Consider the following 14,309-nt stretch of genomic DNA (forward strand, 5'->3'; position numbering starts at 1 on the left):
CGTTACGTGGTTCAATTTGAACATTTGGCTAGTGTTAAACGATATGAACAGCTTTGGTTGGCATTGAATTGTGACCATGTGCAGGACCTTTGTATTTTATAGTCACATTGCTCGAAAACTAAAATTCCAGAATATTTGATGAATTCTGTATAAAATAAAATCCTTATATAAAATAATTATTAATTTTAAGTTTGAATATTTTTTTTTTACTTACGAGTTTTGGTAATACAAAATTTAACACTTTAGTGTAAAGTCATTCCCAAAGCAAGTGTAATAAGAAAGTGTTACCATTATAACCTAAACAATCACTTTCTTTCTAAGTGAAAGAGATTTTTCTAGTAGCTTTAAAGATTTATAAAGCAAGTGGAAATTAAGTCTAGCACTATTTTAGTTTCCACATAACAGCCACTAAGATATAACAATCAAGATGTGAATAAGGTGGTTTATTTAAAATAATTTTTAGATTTGAGAGTATGAAGCTTTTAAGACAATCTAAGATGTTTATTAAGTCAAAATAGGTCATAGAGGAGAGAACTTCAAACACTACCAAAGAACAAAAAGATACGACTCTTGCAAATTTTGAACAAAAAATGGTATGTTTCGGCAAGCAAATCAACCATTGAACAACTAAATAATCATTGCAAACTAGGGTTTAAACAACTAACTAATTCTGAAAATTTAAAGGGCAAATAACAATCCAGCAGTACAAGATATGAGGATATGATCTATCTTTGAACATACAAATGTGCAATAACTCTAGATGTAGAGCTTTATTATGGCTGAAATGAGAAGTATAGCTGTTACAAACTCTAACCTAACCCTAAAACACAATAAAAGGTAAAATTTTAAGATTGGCACATTCTATTTTTTTTAGGCATATGGAGTCAACTAAGGCCTTGAAGAAATGTAAGTTGATTTAGGGTGATAACCATGGTTGTTTTCTACTAACCCTAGAAGATCCTCCTAGGACTTTTTAAGCTTCATGACAAAATCAAGGGAAGGTTCTCTACCAGAAATCTCCTTAGGGTTTAAGAGATGAGATTTATCCAAGAAGAATTCACCGTCACCACTTAGGGAGAACACTTAAAATATCATTGTTCATCCATAAAACCCTAACCTTGAAAATCCATTCACAAATCTTCTCAATATTGCAAATTTAATCATCCATCCATAGCTAAAGATATGATTAGACATCTAGTGATATATTTCCACAAGTAGGAACTATTCATAGATGGGGAGTGCTTTTCTTTGATATGAGAGATCTAGCACTTCATCCATTAAAAGTCCTAAAACATAAAATAATGCCTTTATCTCATACAAACCCTAAAGAAAAAGCAACAATACATAAAATAACCAATGATGTACAAGTCGATAGGTCTCAAGATCCCTATTGATGCCTCGTAAACGAGAAGCAATGTTGAAAACACCAAGTTGTCCTCATCATAAGTGTGCTCCAAGGCCACACATGTGGCATAAGTGCTCTAAAAAAGGTGGACAGTTCACTCCAAGTGATAGACAAGGGCTCAAAAATGAAACATTGTCTCCAAAAGTCACACCATTTCATCATAAATGGTCACATCAAGCCCCAAATGATGTGATGCCATCATCCAAGTGCCCCATCATCACATAAGGAACCATGTGCATCATCCAAGAGCCCCATCATCACGTAAGGTACCATGTGCATCATCCAAATGCCCCATCATCATGTAAGGTATCATGTGCATGTTCTACAAAGGACCATGTGTTTGATAGTAAGTGCTCCAAGAATCAAGTGAGACGACCCAACATGTGTAGAAGAGTCAATGTAACATAAAATGCAAATCATGTTTAATGTAGAAGCTACCAAGTATTGTTTGTTAATAACCCTAGAAGATCCTCCTAGTACTTTTACAAGCTTTCATGACAAAATCAAAGGAAGGTTCTCTACCAGAAATCTTCTTAGGGTTTAAGAGATGGATTTATCCAAGAAGAATATAAGAGAATGCACCCTCACCACTTAGGGAGAACACTTAAAATATGTCCAACATAAGGTACCTCATGCATCTCATTTAGCACTATCCTTTTCATCCCCTAATAATTTGGCACATACAATTTTCCCTTGTACATGAGGATTCCTCCTCTTTTAGCTCACAATTCTTGTACTTCCGCTGTAAATTACCTCGTTGTAGCTCTTATTTTATTTTCATGTGCTCTGATCTGAGTTTTCAACGTCTGAAACTATGATTTTAAATCAGATTTGCACATATGCCTATGATTGTAGCATGCATTGTATGCACCCTTCTAGTGTGTGCATTGATCACCATATTTTCCTTTCCTTTTATGTTATTAATTTCAAAATCATAATCAGCTAGAAATTCTAGCCATATAATTTGTGTGCCATTCAAAGTTGGCTATCCAAATAAATGCTTCAAACCACTGTGGTATATTCTCAATTCAAATAATTTTCCTAGAAGATAATTCCTCCACATTTTAAAATCATAAATCGTAGCTACCAATTACAAATCACAAGTGGCATAATTCCTCTCATGCTCCTTTAAATTCCTTGATTCATAATATATTACAAGCCCATTTTGTATGAGGACTCCTCCAAGCCCTTCCTCTCATGCATCAATGCATACAATAAAATATTCATTTGGATCAACTATCCTTAATATTGGTGCACTTGTTAATAGCATTTTCAAATGTTGAAATGAATCTTCACGTTTATGGGACCAATCAAGTTTTATACCTTTATTTTGCAAAGAAGTAATGGGAGGTGTTATTTTTGAGAACCCCTCTATAAATCTCATGTAGTAGCCTACTAATCCCATGAAGCATCTAACCTCTATCACATTTTTTGATGGTAGCCACTCCCTAATTAATTTGATTTTCTTTGGGTACACTACCACCCCTTCCTCTAAGATGATATGACCCAAATATTGAATCTAATTTTGATAAAATGAACATTAACTCATCTTGGCACAAAGTTGATGCTCTCTAAGTAGCCACAACACCATACCAAAGATCATGGCCCTTACAATTAGTCTTGATACAAGGTAAATACTAGGGCTTGATGTCAACAATTTATGACAACCAATCTACACTTTTGACTTACTTATTGAAGGAGATATTACACCAAACGTTTCAGTCCATGTACCTTGAACACCTGGCAGGTCCTTTGCCACCTATACTTGCAAAAGGTATTGCTGCTCCAATGCCTCTGCCACACAAGAAGGTCTGCAACTTCAGATTCTATTGTACATCAACTCATCAAACTACCTTCTATCAATGGAATTGCTGCTCCAATGACATTGAACTTAGGACACAAAATCTGCCCTCTAACAACACCTCAACTGCTTCAAAGGATGCTGCTCTTAGGGTCTTCAACAATTGCCTCCTATCAGACCTCTTGCTACTCCAAGATCAGTGAACATAGGCTTCAACAAAAAACTCTCACAACAACCTTCTTGCTCCTCCAAGATGACTGTCCTTAGGGCTTCAACACACATCCCTCTCAACAATGATGTGCCACCACAAACACTATACTTAGGGCTCCTAAAATAGGTTTGCAACACTCCTTGAATTCACCCTTGAATTTAGTCCCATACTTGTGCATTTACTGAATGGTGAATGTGGAAAACACAAAACTCTATGAGTCTTCTACGCTGGATTAGGAACAAGAGTAAGTCCTAACTTCCATAAAGGGCTTATCACAAAATGCTCAAGTTGTTGAAAATTAACTAGGTTCAGTCTTCATAATGATGTGCATAATTGTGATTTTATGTAATTGATGGAAAGAAGAAAAATAAAATTATATTTGTAATGCTTGTTTCATGGGTTTCATGAGCAAGGAATTTTATTTTTAGTATGACTCCCATTGTGAGTCCTTAGGATTGGTCATAAATTCAAATTGAGCCAATTTCATGTATGAAGGACCCTTCTTGGGCATGTTATATATTTATATAAGTCCTTAAATTATATAGAAACCCATCCAAGACCAAGACAAAGTCTCCTCCTCAATTCGGGTTCAAGAAGGATAATTATATCTCCTATAAATGACACGTTGGCTCACCCTCCTACAAGTCGGCTTATTTTGATGAGAAACAACTATATATAGTGTAGTGCGTCTTCATTTCAGGACAAAATTTTTGGTGATCAAGTATGAAGCAGAAAAGTGCGAAGTACAACTAAGTAACTTATTATCAAGAAAAGGAAAGAGGAGGATAGTCCAAGCTCTTTTCTGTTTTGTTTTTGGGTTTATATTATCTACACGTGTGAGGCAACAAGAGCTTAGTTGCAGCAGAAGAAGCCAAGAAGAAGTAGCACTCCTCCTAGCCGAGGTGGAAAAAGGTTGAATATAGAAGGGAGGCTGAGACAATAATTGGAAGAAGGTAAAGTCTAGAAGGGAAGCCGAAGGTTTGAAGTAGAAGCAAGACGAAGTGGAAGAGGAGCTGAGAAAATGAAAAGAGTATAAGGTTGAATGTCGTTGTCTAAGGATCTCATTAAGGGAACTTGTGTCTTGGTCTTGGAGAGGCAAATAGGTCAAGGTTCTTGGTGTTTGTATTCGTCAATTGGAATCTCTATAAGAAGAATAATTTATGCGGGTTTTCTTCTCAAAGAGTGAGAGGTTTTGGCCTTGGCTAATAACCTATATTTTGTGTCTCTTGTCTCTTTATGGTTTATGCATTGGTATTTGTTTGATGAATAAGAACACTAACAACCTAAGTAAAAGAAGATCCTAATCTAAAGAAGTAAAAATCACTCACAAGTAGTTACTAATAGAAGATAAATCACTTGATCTCGATGCCCTATATTTTTCAACATGGTTTCAAAGCTAAGGTAACTAAGTCAAGGAAGGGCGTCTTATCAAGGGACACTCAAGGATCAAATCTCAAAGAAGGCATCAAACCGAAGATCACTTGAAGTCAAAACCCTAGATCAAAGAAGAATTGGAATCACCATAAAAAAGGGAGAATGCCAAAACCTTACATCTACTCAAGTTAAAGTGTTTTGAAGACTATTCATCCAAAGGAAGCTAGATCAAAAGTTAGTGTCATCTCATTCTTTGTGGGATCAAGGATCATTCTTGAAGAAAACTACCTTCATCAAGGAGAAGTTTTCTATCATCTATATCATCATCAACATCAAGAAAGCAACAAGAAGAAATAATGTCCTATCAAGTAAGTATATTTATGTCCACATTTGAATCTGTCAAAATGTATCTTTGCAAGGAAAGCAACAAATTGGTTGGGGCTTCAAACTATCTTGCATAGAAGAAAAGGACGAATCTGAATCTCATTGAAAATGAGGTGATGGAACTTGTCAAAGGATATATCACAAAACCAGGAGAGGAAGATGCTCAAGCTCTTTCCAAGTATATGAAAAGGGAAGTTAGGGCTCAAATTATTCTTATAGAATCCATCAAGGATCCCCTCATCCCATATTTATCTAAACTCGTAAATTCAAAAGAAATCTATGACAAACTGGTAGAGTTGTATTCCATAAGCACTGATAAAGAATTCATCTCATTAAGGCAAGAACTCTACAAGCTAAAGATGTATAGGGAAGATGGAATAGCCTCATACTTTACGAGGATATCTGAGTTCTAGGATTGACTACAAGATCTGGGAGAAGTCATGTCTAATAGTGAAATGACTACAATTGTATTAAATGCACTACCAGAGGAGTGGGGTAACTTTACTTCAAGTATTTATGGGAAGAAAGAAGCTACTCCATTCCAGGATCTATGGTCACTATGCAAGATTGAAGAATCTAGACTAAAGGCCAAATATGATGTGGGAGCAGGTGAGCAAAGTCAAGCTTATGCTACAATGACAAGAAGAAAAGGAAAATTTGGAAAGTTTGGTTCTTGGAAAAAGAAAAGGGACATGTCTAAAATTCAATGCTATGGGTGTCAAGAATATGGACACTACAAAAGAGATTGTCCTAAGATCAAGAAGGACAATAACAAAAGAAGAAGAGAAGAAGCTCATATCACCGAAGAAGTGGAGGAAGCTGAAAAGAAGAAATACAAGATAGAGGAAGTAAGAGATCTCTACTATGACTAAGATAGTCTTCCTCACCTAATTTCTTATCAAATTCCTAAGTCTTCTATTGTAAGATATGGCTATCATGATTCACTAGATGGGATGCATCAAGGCATCATAGAAGCATTGAAAGAAAGAGATTGGGACATCATCATAGAGAAGCATGAAAGATGGTTAGAATCTATGGAAATCAAGGATATAGGAATTGGGAATCTAATTGGAAACATAAGTGGCAAGGTCATATAGTACAAGGTTCATCATACATGTATCAAAAGGAAATATCTATTGACAGGGATACTTTAGATCCTCAAAATTCTCTGATGGAATCTTCATTGAAAGGTTCACCGATCACGAGGAGAAGCAAGTGTTTCATCAAGAGCTCCAAACTTGTGGAATTCATGGGATGATGATATGATGACATAAAAGTGAAGCAGATCAAGGGATTGAAGCTATTTCAATCAAGGAAGATGTTGTAGGAAGTCTGGATGACCCAAAGGAAAAATGAGGTATGCATGCTTACATTTGATATTATGGAAGTCATGTCATATGGTTGTAGGTATCATGAACCAATGCTCTATCTTAAGAGAATGATCAAAAGAAAGGATCTCCTCCCTCAAAGGGGTGCAGGAATGCATGGATCACACATTCACTGGATGAAATCAACATAATATGTCCTCATATTAAGTATGTGGTGGTTGACTACAATTGAGGAACTCTGATTGGACGCTCCTATGAATGCAATGTGTGAATAAAGGAATGAAGAAATCATGGAATATGTAACCATGGTAAAGGAAATCAACATATGAAAGACCAAGAAAACTTGACAAGGATATCTCCATCTAAGATATGACGATTCTGATGGAGTTTGAAAAAGAAAGAGACCCTTGAAAATATATATATCTTTGGGAGATGTATGCAAGATGTTGACACAAACTAGAAGATGTCATGATGAAATAACATCATAAAGGTAATGTTGATTTTAATGTTCATTCCTTTATTTTTGAATATATGGATGGTTTTATGCAGGGATGCCAAGGAAATATCTATGGATATCTTCCACCACCGATGAACATGTAGTATGATGAAAGATCCTTAAGCAAACATAGCATGAAGAAAGCATCATGGCGTAAAGGAAGGCCATATATGGATTGATGGATCACTTTTCTATGATGACATGACTAACTCATGTATGAAAGTGATGGATGGTTGGTGCCCTATGTAGAAGTCCCAAACATGTAGACTCCTAAATAACGAAAAGAAGTTCATGAGATCGTAAGGAGGAGTTCTTCAAACAAATGGTTGTCCCATCATCTCCACCTAAGGATATGTTATAGGTCCCTAATTAAGAGGGAGCCTGAAAACAAGTTTCTTACTTGGAAGAAACTTGGAAATTCCTAAGACAAGAGGGAGCTTAGGTAGATTCCTTCTGTAGGAATGAGTACATTCCTTTATTGGAATAGATATGTCCTCCTTAATTAAGAAGGAGAGATAGACACATCATTATTTTCTTCACTTGTGAAGACATAATGGAGGATTGGGTAAGCATCTGGCATCCGATGCTCTTTGAGGATGTATTAGGGCATCCAAGATAAGAGTAGTCTTTGAGGACTGGGAATCCAAGATAAGAATAGTCCTGGTGGAACACACCCTTAGAACCCGCTTGGGGTATGTTCCGAGAGAGACAATGATGAGGGTGTCTATACATCATTGGTCTCGCCAACATTTTGCTTAGATCTTGTGGAGAGATAGAGTTGTTAGTCAAGGCCTTGCTATGTGACAATGCTAGTTGATATGATGTTATACAAATGGGTTACCAATCCAACTCTTCTTATCAGAAATTAGTCAGATTGCAAATGACCAAGTGTCATTATGAATACCTCCCTAGTTAAGAGGGAGTGTTGAAAGGTAACTAGGTTCGATCTTCATAATGACATGCGTAATTGTGATTTTATGTAATTGATCAAAAGAAGAAAAATAAAATCATTATTGTAAATCTTGTCTCATGGGTTTCATGAGCAAGGATTTTTTTTTTAGTATGACTCCCATTGCGAGTCCTTAGGATTGGTCAAAAAGTCAAATTGAGTCAATGTCATGAATGAAGGACCCTTCTTGGGCATGTTATATATTTATATAAGTCCTTAAATTAGATAGAAAGCCTTCCAAGACCAAGACAAAGTCTCCTCTTCAAGTCGGCTTCATGAAGGATAATTATATCTCCTACAAATGACACGTCGACTCACCCTCCCACAAGTCGGCTTATTTTGATGAGAAAAAAATATATGTAGTGCAATGCGTCTTCATTTTTGGACAAAATTTTAGGTGATCAAGTATGAAGCATAAAAGTGTGAAGTAAAACAAAGTAACTTATTATCAAGCAAAGGAAAGAGGAGGATAGTCCGAGCTCTTTTTTGTTTTGTTTTCTGGTTTATATTATCTACATGTGTGAGGAAACAAGAACTTAGTTGCAGCAGAAGAAGCCAAGAAGAAATAACACTCCTCCTAGAAGAGTTGGAAAAAGGTTGAATCTAGAAGGGAGGCCGAGACAAGAGTTGGAAGAAGGTAAAATATAGAAGGGAGGATGAGACAAGAATTCGAAGAAGGTAAAGTCTAGAAGGAAGGTCGAGATAAGAATAAGGTCAAGTCTATAAGGGAGGCCGAAGGTTTGAAGAAGAAGCAAGTTGAAGTGGAAGAGGAGCCAAGAAAAGGAAAGGAGCAGAAGGTTGAATGTCATTGTCTAAGGATCTCATCAAGGGAACTTGTGTCTTGGTCTTGGAGAGGAAAATAGGTCAAGGGTGTTGGTCTTGGTATTCGTCAATTGAAATCTCTATAAGAAGAAAAATTTGTTCGAGTTTTCCTCCCAAAGAGTGAGAGGTTTTGGCCCTGGATGATAACCTATATTTTGTGTCTCTTATCTCTTTATGGTTTATGCATTGGTAGTTGTTTGATGAAGAAGAACACTAATAACCTGAGTAAAAGAAGATCCTAATCTAAAGAAGTAAAAATCACTCACATGCAGTTACTAGTAGAAGAGAAATCGCTTGATCTCGATGCCCTAGATTTTTCAACACAAGCAGAGTTTACAAAGGATATAGTTTTGTAGAAAAGGTCCAAAACTACAAGAAAAGGGTAGCATGACCTTTGGTAGATTTGGTTAAAGGAAAACATCCAAGCAAGGCTAAAAGATCCTCTAGGGAGAAGGTAGAGGAAAAATTTCCTGACCTCATTCTAAAAATATTTGGGGGAACAAAATCCTCCAAAAATGGGGAGGTGATTCAAACTATATCATTATATAATTTGTCATCCATGTTGATGCTTTCAGTGTGAAAAAAATTGAACGAATCATCTTTTAGGAGCATTTTTATTAGTGGGACCTAGTTTGAAGAATTGGGATCTAAAATCTTTTGAGGCGAGTTTGAGGCCCTAAATGTTGTTTTTTGGGGTAAAAAATTCTCAATTAAGTGTGAAAATATGACACTATTCTACACTCAAATACCTTTCCAACAGTGTAAGAAAAACATCAATTGGAATTTGAATGCAAAATTTATGTCCCACGAAAGTTGACATATCATGATCAACCACCATAATTCGAGAGGATGCTGCATCGACCCCTATTATTCATGGAAAATGAGCTATCCACATGATGACTATAAAGAATAATATAGAAAGATCAAGCTGTAACTCATGTTGAGGGTTGAATGAGTCAAATATAACCCCTAGTTAGTTATCTTGTTGTGTTTTAATTGGGCCATTTGGAGGAGAATGAGTTCCATTCTATTGAAACACTATCCAACTTGGTTTTCTCCCAAAAGGGTTTCCCTAAGCATATCTTTGTTTTAATTGTGATTGATGTGTGTTTGTATTTCATTATTATCCATTTTTTACATTTTATCTATGGCATGCACACACAACAAAATTCATAATAACATATCTAGAATCTAAAGGAATTAATCCTTCATAGCATAAATTTAAATTTATTTTAATAGATTTTTTGTGATTAACTACCCAGTGGAATATCCACAACAATTTATAAATCAGAAACCATCATTTGAGAACTATGACAACCAAATTTGGCTCACCAATTAGATATCCAAAATATTTGGAATATATATATATATATATATATATATATGAGTGAATATGATATGATATGATTAAAAGTGTGAGGCTCAGTGGAAGTGACCTTTAATTAAGAGTTATGCCTTTTAGTTGGGACATGTCCTTTCTTATGTACATTAATTATAAGTTACTTTTTAATTATGAGTTATTATTTATATTATTTTATATACATTTATGTTCAGAGCATTTCCTTCCCCTTTTGAAATTCTTTGTCCTTAATGCGTATTGATGAAAATGAATTTATGTCTGTACTCTCACTTGTAGTATATTTGCTTGATTCTCTATTCTTGATATTATCATGGTTGTGATACAAGATGATATAAACTTGTAAGAGATTAGGATAATTATCAACTTGTAAAATAATATGACCAAGGCTAATTCAATCCTTTACTAAACATTGTGTTTATAATATTCACAAGATGAATTGCTATCATTAGAATATGATACTAATATAAGTATTCTTCAAAAAATATGGTAATTGTTTCCCCTCTGAGTGATGTTGATACACTATCTGGGTAATGTACCTTCTCTTCTGATTAGGATGTTGATAAGGTTTCTTTGTAGTGTTTCTTTGATTTGCTTTCCAAGTTTTATTTTCTTCATGTATTATTAATTGATCTTTTATTAGTAAGTACACTCAGAATTTATATTGTTTTCTCTAACATCTAAGTATTTATTTAATTCAACTGGTTTGAATTTTTTTTAGTCATGGTATTAGTAGAATTTGTATTTGTTCTCTTCTCCTCAACTTGTATTTTTTTACCTAAAGACCTTATGCATCTTTCTAGATAAGTTATTCTATTTTATTTTTAAACAACTGCTTATCATTCTTAAGCTTCTCAATTTGTGTGAGTGGACTTTGATTATGATTCCTTGACGTGAAATTTATTCAAATGACAATTTTCTTCACCTTTTCATTAATAGGTTCTTCTTGAATTCTTTTTCAAGATCTTCCTAGTAGATTCTTCTTAAATTCTTTGTCAAACTCTTCCTTTTTTACTATACTTCGTAGCCTTGGAATTCTTAACTTGTGCAAATAATTTTTAAGTTTTAACTATGATCTTTTAAGAAATAAACTTTTTCATCCTTTTCCCTTACTTCGTTGTAAAATATATATTCGAGATTGTTATAATTTTGTTGTGATTCTTTCTCATTCAATCAAATTTTTGCTATTTTTTCTTCTAATTCTTTTATCTGTCACTAATCTTACTCTTCCAACTATGATTTTTTTGCATCATGTAAGAATAATGTTTTATATTTAACTTATAAATTGAGTTTTGTATTCTTTAATTCTTGAGCTATATATTCTTTCTTTTTGTTTATAAATTCCTCAACTTTCACCAAAATTTATTCTAATCCTTCGTATATATACAATTCTAATATTTATTAAAATCAATATTTTAATTTTGTGCCAATAACATTTTAATTTTTACATAATTTTCAACTATTAAACTATTCATCCACACAAAACTCTTTATAAAATTCAGAGTTCCTCACAATTAAACTATTCTTCCACACAAAATTCTTTATAAAATTCATAGTTCCTTTCAACTTAAATATATATGCATATATAATATAATATAATATATATAATATAATATATATATATATAATTCCAAAGTTATAATAACGTTTCAATAATAACTTTTCGAAATAGTAATATATCTCCTTATATAAATTACTTTTGTGATACCACATGTGATGGTATATTTATAGCGTCTTTCTCTCTTCAAAATATATTCTTGACATTTTTAAGAACTAATCAATACTAAAAATGTGAAGAGACATTATTATACTGAATGTGTTTATAAGGGGAGGTTGTTGTGAGGCATTTAGTTATTTTTTGAGTTTATAAAAATGTTGTTTGTTTGTTTATTTGTTTAATGGTTAAAAGAATGTTGTGTTTGTTTATTTGTTTAATGGTTAAGAGCATGTATTTTTTCATAAGAGGTTATAAGTTTAAAATCTAAGGGATAGAGTATGTATGTCTTTGTAGACTTAATATTCAAATCACTAACTAGAGGTGGGCCTCTGGGCTGTGACCTTAAAATTGGATAATAATAATAATAGTAGAGTATATATGCCTTCTTAGACTTAGTATTCAAATCGGTGTGTGGAGGTGGGTCCCTTGGCTGTGACCTTAAAATTGGATAATAATAATAATAATAATAATAATAATTTCAATGAAAGTTTTTCATTTGCATTAGGCTTTTAAATCGCTACGGGGAGGTGGGTCCCTTGGTTGTGACCTTAAAATTGGATAATAATAATAATAATTTCAATGATGGTTTTGTTCATTTGCATTAGGCTTTTTAACACGATAGGTCAGTAATTCAACTTCAACCACTGATGATGGGAAAATGGGATAATAATAATAATTATTTCAATGACGGTTTGTTTATTTGCATTAGGCTTTCAGTAATTCAACTTCAACTACTGACGTTGGGGAAATTGATGCATGTGCAGTGCAGAATCCTGTGCATGTAGTGGAGCTCTCTACTTAATATTCCAACTAGTCCATCAAATTTGATGACCTCAATTTTCCCAGGTGGACTATGTCTTTAACTATCGTGCAACTATTGTGTTGAGACATCGGGGACTATAACATTCCCCTCACAGTCAAATTGTGTTGACTCTATATTATTTGGTTGTGTTTTTGCAATTTTAACCAAAGTTTCAAGAAAATGTTGAATATTTCAAATTGTGTTGACTCTACATTATTTGGTTGTGTTTTTGCAATTTTCACCAAAGTTCCAAGAAAACGCTGAATATTTCTATGTTTTAGTACATTCAAAAATAATTTGTTAATTTTTTGGAAACTTATTTCTATTTTTCTATTAGGCTTTGATGGAACATAATTCCACCCTTTTCTGTATTATGGAGGATTAACCATTTATTTAAAAAAAAAAAAATTAATTTTATGAGTGCCCATTTTATAGATGAGTGCTGTGACACTGTTATGCGACTTCTTTATTCAGAAATGACATAGTTGCAAATCCAAGTTACAAAGTGAACAAATATCTAATTAATATTTTTGTGCAAAGCAAACTTTTAATTACAAAAATTTAAAAAAATATGCGTTTAAAATTTTATGCATATAAAACTTTTGTGTGGAACTTTAAATGCCCAACCATACACCGCTTTTGAGGACAACATATCACAAAATAATATGTGCAGAGGGAAAAACGCCTCCACACTCCGGACACACAAATATTATATTGAATTAGCTCGAACAAACCTCACTTTTGTTCAATTGTGAAAAGGCAGAACACTTAATTTTAGGTGCTCCTTTGATGTCAAATGCATCGTTAATTTGGCACATATGGATGTGCTAGGTTGAAGAGCATAATAGGCTTGGTGCAGTGTACAAACCTTCAACGATTAGCACGTGTTTGGATGGTCATTGTGATCGAGTCCTCTCGGAACAAAACAAGAACGCCTATTTGATAAAACAATTTATTTACTTAGTCGATTTCTCATAGTAAGTGTTTTTGCAGTGTTTTGCATAAACTTGGATATGACCATTTTTGAATATGTGTCTCGTAGTAGGAAGATAACAGCTTACTCACATATATCTCATCTAAGCTCAGAGTTAAATTTTTGGAGAAAACAGCACCATAACCACATGCAAGTTTTGGATATGATCAACCTCATAAATTCAATTCTACAATGATTGAATTCGTGGTTCCATTGTGTATTGGCCTATTTTTATTTCGTTGAGAGTTCGCACTTAGACATTGTGAGGCCTATTTCATTTCATGGGAGTGGGAGTTTGTGTTTGGGAATGGAGTATTAGAAAAATAGAAAGAGAGAAAAAAATTTACACAATACAAATTATTCTTATATTTTTATTGATCACAAATGTTAAATATATATAAGATACAAATTACTGATTTCGACAAATTTAGATCTTAAGAAAGTGGATTTATGACTGGGGCATGACATAACAACAACTCATACACATAGGAAACAATTACATCTAAAATAACACTTTATTACTCACTTACAATTTGTAATACACAGAACACACATAACATAGAAACATTACTTCGCACTTAAAAATATCTATACTATACATATAACCATTATTTACAAAATTAAAATGATTAGATTACTTGTCAATTGTGCCCCAAATGGACGTTGCAAAGGCGATCCAAACTATGAAAC

Source organism: Pinus tabuliformis, chromosome 8 (assembly GCF_031772625.1).
Source record: "Pinus tabuliformis cultivar Carrire ecotype Pingquan chromosome 8, CPIR1, whole genome shotgun sequence".
NCBI lineage: Eukaryota > Viridiplantae > Streptophyta > Pinopsida > Pinales > Pinaceae > Pinus > Pinus tabuliformis.